We start from the raw sequence: 6,498 nt of genomic DNA, 5'->3' as shown, positions 1-6,498 counted from the left end.
TGCAATCGTCCCTGTATTTTTAAACTACTCAACAATGGCTGGTTTATTTTGTTCTGTTCCCAGTTTTTTATATTTCAACTCGTCTGCAGGGTACATCTTGTACAAACATCTTTAGGCATTTTGGACAAGTCTTTTTATGAGATAAATTCATGGAAGTGGCATTTCTGGGTCAACAATTTCATAGAATTTTTCATAGAAATTTCCCAATCGCCCTCCAGAAGAGTCTGATCACAGATTCACAGCAATAGTGTACAAGAGAGGGCTCCTTCCCCAACACTCCAACCAAGGTGTGGAATATTATTACTCTTTTTAACCTTCAGAAATCTAAAAGGTAAATACAGACTTCATTGTTTTAGGATGTGATTCTTAAATTTTTAATGAGATCGAGACTCTTTTCTTCTATTGAATGGCTAAACGTGTTTAGTTATTTTTCTGACACATGCTTGTATACACCATCTCCCCATTTCTTTCTGGGCTTTTCATGTTTTTCCTGTTGATTCATAACAGTTTGTTAGATATTAAGTATATTAGTACAATACCTGTCATACATCTGCCATTGTTTCCTAATTGGTCTCATTTTAAAAATTCTCAAGAGAGCAAGTACCCCATGACAGAGGTTAATGATCCACATCTCCCAGGTGACAGGTTCTGCAATAAAATGGTGGAAGACAGGAAAGAGATCCCTGTGGCAGGATTTCACAAAAAAGTCAGAGGCATGAGTCAAATAATACCATGAATGCAAGAGACTGGAACAATAATCAGGTCATTAGGATGCTGCTCAAGTGAAGGCGAGCTACATGATCTGATGGCAGAGACAGAAGGACCCACTGGGAATGTTCTATTCAATTAGTTTCTTCCAGTGATGACCAAAGTTCTAGTGCAAAATAGACCAATTCCAGAAGATGCCTTTCTTTGAGCTTCTGAGGTTTCAGATCCAGCTAAACATGGGTTTCTGACTAAAGAAGAAATGATCAAGTATCTGACTGAGAAAGGTGGGCCTTTTCCTCAAGAAAAAATGGAAGAAATACAGTCTGCATCTGCTCCAAAACCAGGCACAAATCTGTCCAAGGACTATACAACAATGTGGTGATAGACAAAGATGAAGTGTTCTTCATTCTACAGATGATTTCTAAGTGAAAGAACAATTTTTAAAAATTTCTTGATTTTGTTATCTTCCCATGTTACCTTATAATTCCCATATCTGATATAACTATTGCAAGATATTTTGTTTTTTAAAGATAATCATAACAATTCAAAACAAATATATTTAGCATATCTAGGCCTATAGGTTGATAAGGTGCTAATTATTTAAAAACTATTCTTACTACTCTCTAAAAAAGGCAAATTTAGTGTGTCTTTCACCAGGCTGAAATTTTAATTTTCACGTGGCCACATATATAATATAACTCTCTAACATTTCAATAGATGCTTATAAACAATCCAATTTTTCTGTCCATGATTTTATGCTAACATAAAATTACTGGATGTAATTAATAATTATTTTATGAGGAAATCACTATAAATCTTTTAAAAAACTTTTCTACTTCAAAGCATGTGATGATTTTGACTCCAGACAAGAGTCTGTAGCCCATCCTTCAAGTCATTAATGACTATCAACAGGCAAAGTTATGTGTTAGGTTTCCAGTCGATCCCCACCACCTTGGCCAATGAAGTTGGGTGAATAAAGTAAGACTCTCAATTTCATTTTCCCCATCTTGGAAAGAGTGTTGGAACACAAAACTCTGAGAACACTTCTAGCACCAGACTTTCAAGAATCTATGAAATTTTTGTTCTTATTTTATTTATTTAAATCTTATAATAAGTTATTCATCAGTTTTTAATACACAGTAAATAGTTCTTAGTAGTGTTTTAAAAATATTTTTTGGGGGGTGGTGTAAGAAGGGAATTAAATTTATTGAGGGCTTATCAAGTCCCAAGCACTGTACATGTATTGTTTAATTGAGTCTTCACAACAAACTCTTGTAACTCCATTTTGTAGATAAAGAAACTACTGTAGTTCATTGAAGTTAAGTGACATTTCTGGGGTTACACCACTAAGGTGTAGTAAATTGAAATGTCATCTAATCTTCATACTTATGTGATATAGGTATTATAGGATTAGCTTTAGCTATTTTTGTTTTCTTAAATAGGTAAATATTCCTATGTTTTAAAAATTAAAATATATAAAAAGATAGAATGGGTGGTCTCTCTTATCTTATTTTTCTATTCTTAGTTAACCATTTATGTTAGTTGGCTTTGGGTCACTGTAATAAAATACCTGAGATAATAACCCTAATAATAAGAACGGTTATTTTAGCTGATGGCTTCAGAGATTTTAGTCCATGATCAGTTGGCTCTATTGCTTTTGAGTCTGTAGTGAGGCAGCACATCATAATGGGAGCGTGTAGGAGATGAAACTGCTCATCGCACAGTAGCTAGGAGGCAAAGAAAGACAGGAAGGCACTGGGTCCCAATAGATCCATTTAAGGGCATGCCCCAAAGAACCTAATTTCCTTCCATTAGGCCCTCCTAAGGTTCCATCACCTCCCATAGCACCATCCTGCAATTAAGCCTTTAATACATGGGCCTTTGGGGGACACGTAACTAAACCATAGCACTATTATCACTAGTTTCTTATTCATCTTCCCAGAGTTTCTCTATGTTTGTACATGCAAATATGACTGTTTCCCTCTTTCCTCTAAAGATAGCAAATTTTATATATTATTGGTACACTAGTTTTTAAAAATTTGATATTATATCTTGGAGAAATTTTCAGACTACCATAAATAAATTTTCTTTCTTCTTTAAACAGGGCCATAGTATCCTATTGTGTATTCAAAAACCCATGTCAAGCAAAGTCACAATATTAAGTAACAAGTGAGCAGAAAATACTTAGAATTCAAAAGACCAATATCTCTGCTCACATATTTACTTTCTAAAATTGTATACTAAGCCCCAAGAAACAGTAAAAAAAGTTCAATAGATTCATAGAAAAATGGACAAATTATTAACAAATAGGTCTCAGAAAGTTAAATACAAATAGAACTTAAAGAAAAAGTTCTCAGAGTCACAATGAAAAACACAAAACCACTCTGATGAGTTCATTTTTCACATACCAGTTTGGAAAAAGTTAAGAATTATGACAGCAAATTCAGTTGGCAAGACCAGAGGGAATAGACACCTTTGCACATTGCTGATACAATTGTAAATTGGAACAAGTCCTAGAGATGAAATTTGGCAATGTCTATCAAAATTACAAATGGAAATTCTGCTACAGACACACTTTGGTGATTTTGTGGAATTATATTATATACAAAGTTTTTCATAGCAGCATTGTTTGCAACAAAAGTGTCTGAAATACTATGAATGCCAATCAGTAGATAACTAATTCAATTTTTATTCCTTTGAATTGTCTATGTACTATTTTCAGTCTGGCTTGAATTGTTAGGGTTTAATAATGTTTTTATATTCACCAGAATTGTTTTAACCTATAATTCTTTCTTTTCCTGTGGATTTTCCTATTCTTGTTTGTTTATGTTGCTTTTATAATAAAAATTATGATGAAGTAGATTCATATTCTATTTGGTCTATATTGGGGTGGATTCAGTTCTATAACTGATCAAAATCTTATCTGCCAAAATCCTAGTATGATACCCAGATGGAAAGCATAGCCTGTATACATTGCAATAAGTACCTGGGAATGGTATCCATATTCAACTATTCTCATGAGTTAAATTGTTTCAGGTAAGGAGATCTCTAAGGAAGAGGTCTTGCAGTGGCAGTTGGGTAAGAGAGATGAATGAAACAGAATCAAGTTGTTTTAGTCAGCTTTTTCTCTGCAGTGACAAAAAGTCCTGACAAGAACAATTTTAAGGAGATAAAGTTTCTTTGGGGGTTCATGGTTTCAAAGGTCTCAGTCCATAGATGTCCAACTCTATTCCTCGGGGACTGAGATCAGGCAGAACATCATGGTGAAAGAGTGTGGTGAGAGAAAGAGGTTGAGGACATGAAGATTAAGAAGCAGAGAGAAACTAAGCTCAGCTCATAAAATATAAACCCCATCCACAAATAAGGCACATCCACAATGCCTACCTCCTTCAGCCACACACTACCTGCCTACAGTCACCATTTAATTAATCCCCATCAGGTGATTAATCCACTGATTGGGTTAAGGCTTTCATAACCCAGTCGTTTTACCTCTAAATCTTCCTGCATGGTCTCACACATGAGCTTTTGGGGGAACACCTCATACAAATAAACCATAACACAAGGCAAGAATGTATTAATGCTTTGTAATCCATTGGACAGTATCTGAACTCCATAGAGAGATAATGGGGCAGATTGTATTTTTAAAGATGTCTGTATACCAATATATGTTCCATCTCACCTGTTCATTTTACAATATTGACACTGACATCCCTCTGTTGAGAGGCAGAGGATGTTTATTAATTGTGTACTGGGAAGATCTCTTTAATGCCTTGTCAATGCAATATGGTGGAAGTGATACTGTGTGACTTTGAAGACTAAGACATAATATGTGCTATGGCCTCCACCTGATTTTTCCTCTTGGAATTCTAACTCTTGGAAACGTGTTACCATGTTGCAAGGAATCCCAAGTCACATGGAGAGGCCAAGTGTGGGTGTTCTAGGTGACAATCCCAATATTAGCCATCACATGAGTAAGTAAATGAGTCCTCAAATGAATCCAGCCCCTACGTTCGAGTTATCCAGTTTACAATACAGATAACATGAAACAGAGATAAACCATCCACAATGGGCCTTGTGTGGATTTCTAACCCACAGAAATCGTGAAAGATGAAAAATTATTATTGTTGCTTTCACTCACCAAATTTGGGAATAATTTATTACATAGTAATAAATAACTCATACTGCAAACAGAAGCTTATTGTGATTATCATTCAAATAAGGGGTTTGTGAGAAAACCAGAAGTAAACTATAGTGATACAGTGCAGGGTAAACTACTGGCCTCCTCCTCATTAATAAACTACTTATGAACACTGAACCACTATGATATTCTAAGGACTAGTGGTTCTTACCAGCATGCACGAGACCCTGAGATCCACCCTCAGCATAAAAAAAAAAAAAAAGCAACAACAAAACACTAAGGATTCTAATGGATCAAAAGAAGCACCAAAAGAACCAGTGAAGAACCCAGAGTGAGATGGTGATGCCCAGTGGGGATGTGACAGGTAGAGTAGTTGCTGCAGTTAGTGGGATGTGACATCTGAGAGTACAAATATAATACCCTCTGTACACTCCTAGAAGTATTTCATGATTTGGAGTCCTGAGTGTAGAAGCATTTGAAGAGGGCTTGAGAGCTTGCATCTATAGGAGAGAATAATAGTTTGGCTTATTTTGTTTCTTAGGCTAAGCAAGCTCGAGTGAATTTGGATTACAGAAGAACACAGTGGACAGCCCAATTTACTTGAGAGAGCAGAGAGCGCTCTCCTTCTCATACGTAGGATATATCCCACATAATCCTTGGTTATTTGGACATACAATACCAACTCTTGTAGTGGCTCTGACCTCTAGGCTCTCTCCAACAGACATCAAGATATCCAACTTTCTCAGAGTGTTTGTTATCCACACTGGAAGTGATATAGGCCATATCTGTGTAACTGATATAACTGACCTATGGCACAAAGCTACTCATTAAACAAGCATTAAACATTTTTATCTTGTTGGCTGTTGGAGAAGTGACCTGATTGCACTGAAACTGAATCCATTACCTCTTCCCAACACAGAACTATATTTTTTCCTGTGCCTCCGTGTTCTCTTTCAAGAGCCTAACTTCCCACTTCTCCCTGATTTCAGTCACTACCTTTGTTTGATGAATTCTCACGGGAAAAAGTCCCCAAATAAGAAGATAAAGAAAGAAAGAGAAAAAGGGAAGGGATAGGGGTGAAACTGTGGGTGGCTATAGAAAAGGGAACCTCCACACTAATGCAGCATCCAGGAAAGAGCCAGAGAGAGCATTTGCAAGGGGGCAGCGATTAATAGTGTTTGCAAAACTTTAGTGAAGGGGCTGGGAGTTGAGGGAAAAAAGCAAGAGAGAGGTTATTGGTGACTTTTCACAGCACAAAAGCAATACATTTGCTTTGGGAGACAAGTTCCATGAGGTCAGGAACTTTTCTCTGCCTCATTTATTGCCATAATTTCAAGCATCACTATTTAGTAAATTAATGAAGAAGGCAGTAATGGAAGAGATGAAGGAAAAGTTTAAAAAGAATAAACACCCCAAAGAGGGCAAGCAATTAATGATAGAATGATAGAAAAGAAGCATCATTAAATAACTATACGGAGAGTGAGTGGTGACTGGGTGGGGTTGCAAAGTCAAGGGAGTAGTTGGTAAGCTGTTGTTTGGTGTATTAGTTAGGATTTGGTTTAGATTGATGTAAGAGAAAATAAAAAATAGAAGTCACTAAAATGGAATTTCATTTTTCTCTCACATAAGAGAAGTTTAGGGCACAGCATAGC

At 36.2% G+C, this 6,498-nt stretch overlaps 1 pseudogene; it reads left to right on the top strand.

The window, feature by feature from the left end:
• The first annotated feature begins 658 nt into the window (after nucleotides 1-658).
• On the top strand, nucleotides 659-1,090 carry LOC124105334 (dynein regulatory complex protein 8-like; annotated as a pseudogene).
• Nucleotides 1,091-6,498: the final 5,408 nt, after the last annotated feature.

This window comes from Marmota monax, unplaced genomic scaffold, assembly GCF_021218885.2.
Source record: "Marmota monax isolate L192 unplaced genomic scaffold, Marmota_monax_Labrador192_F-V1.1 WCK01_AAM20220418_F8-fsc00165, whole genome shotgun sequence".
In the NCBI taxonomy this organism is placed as follows: Eukaryota; Metazoa; Chordata; class Mammalia; order Rodentia; family Sciuridae; genus Marmota; species Marmota monax.
This window is presented reverse-complemented; position numbering and strand designations above follow the sequence as displayed.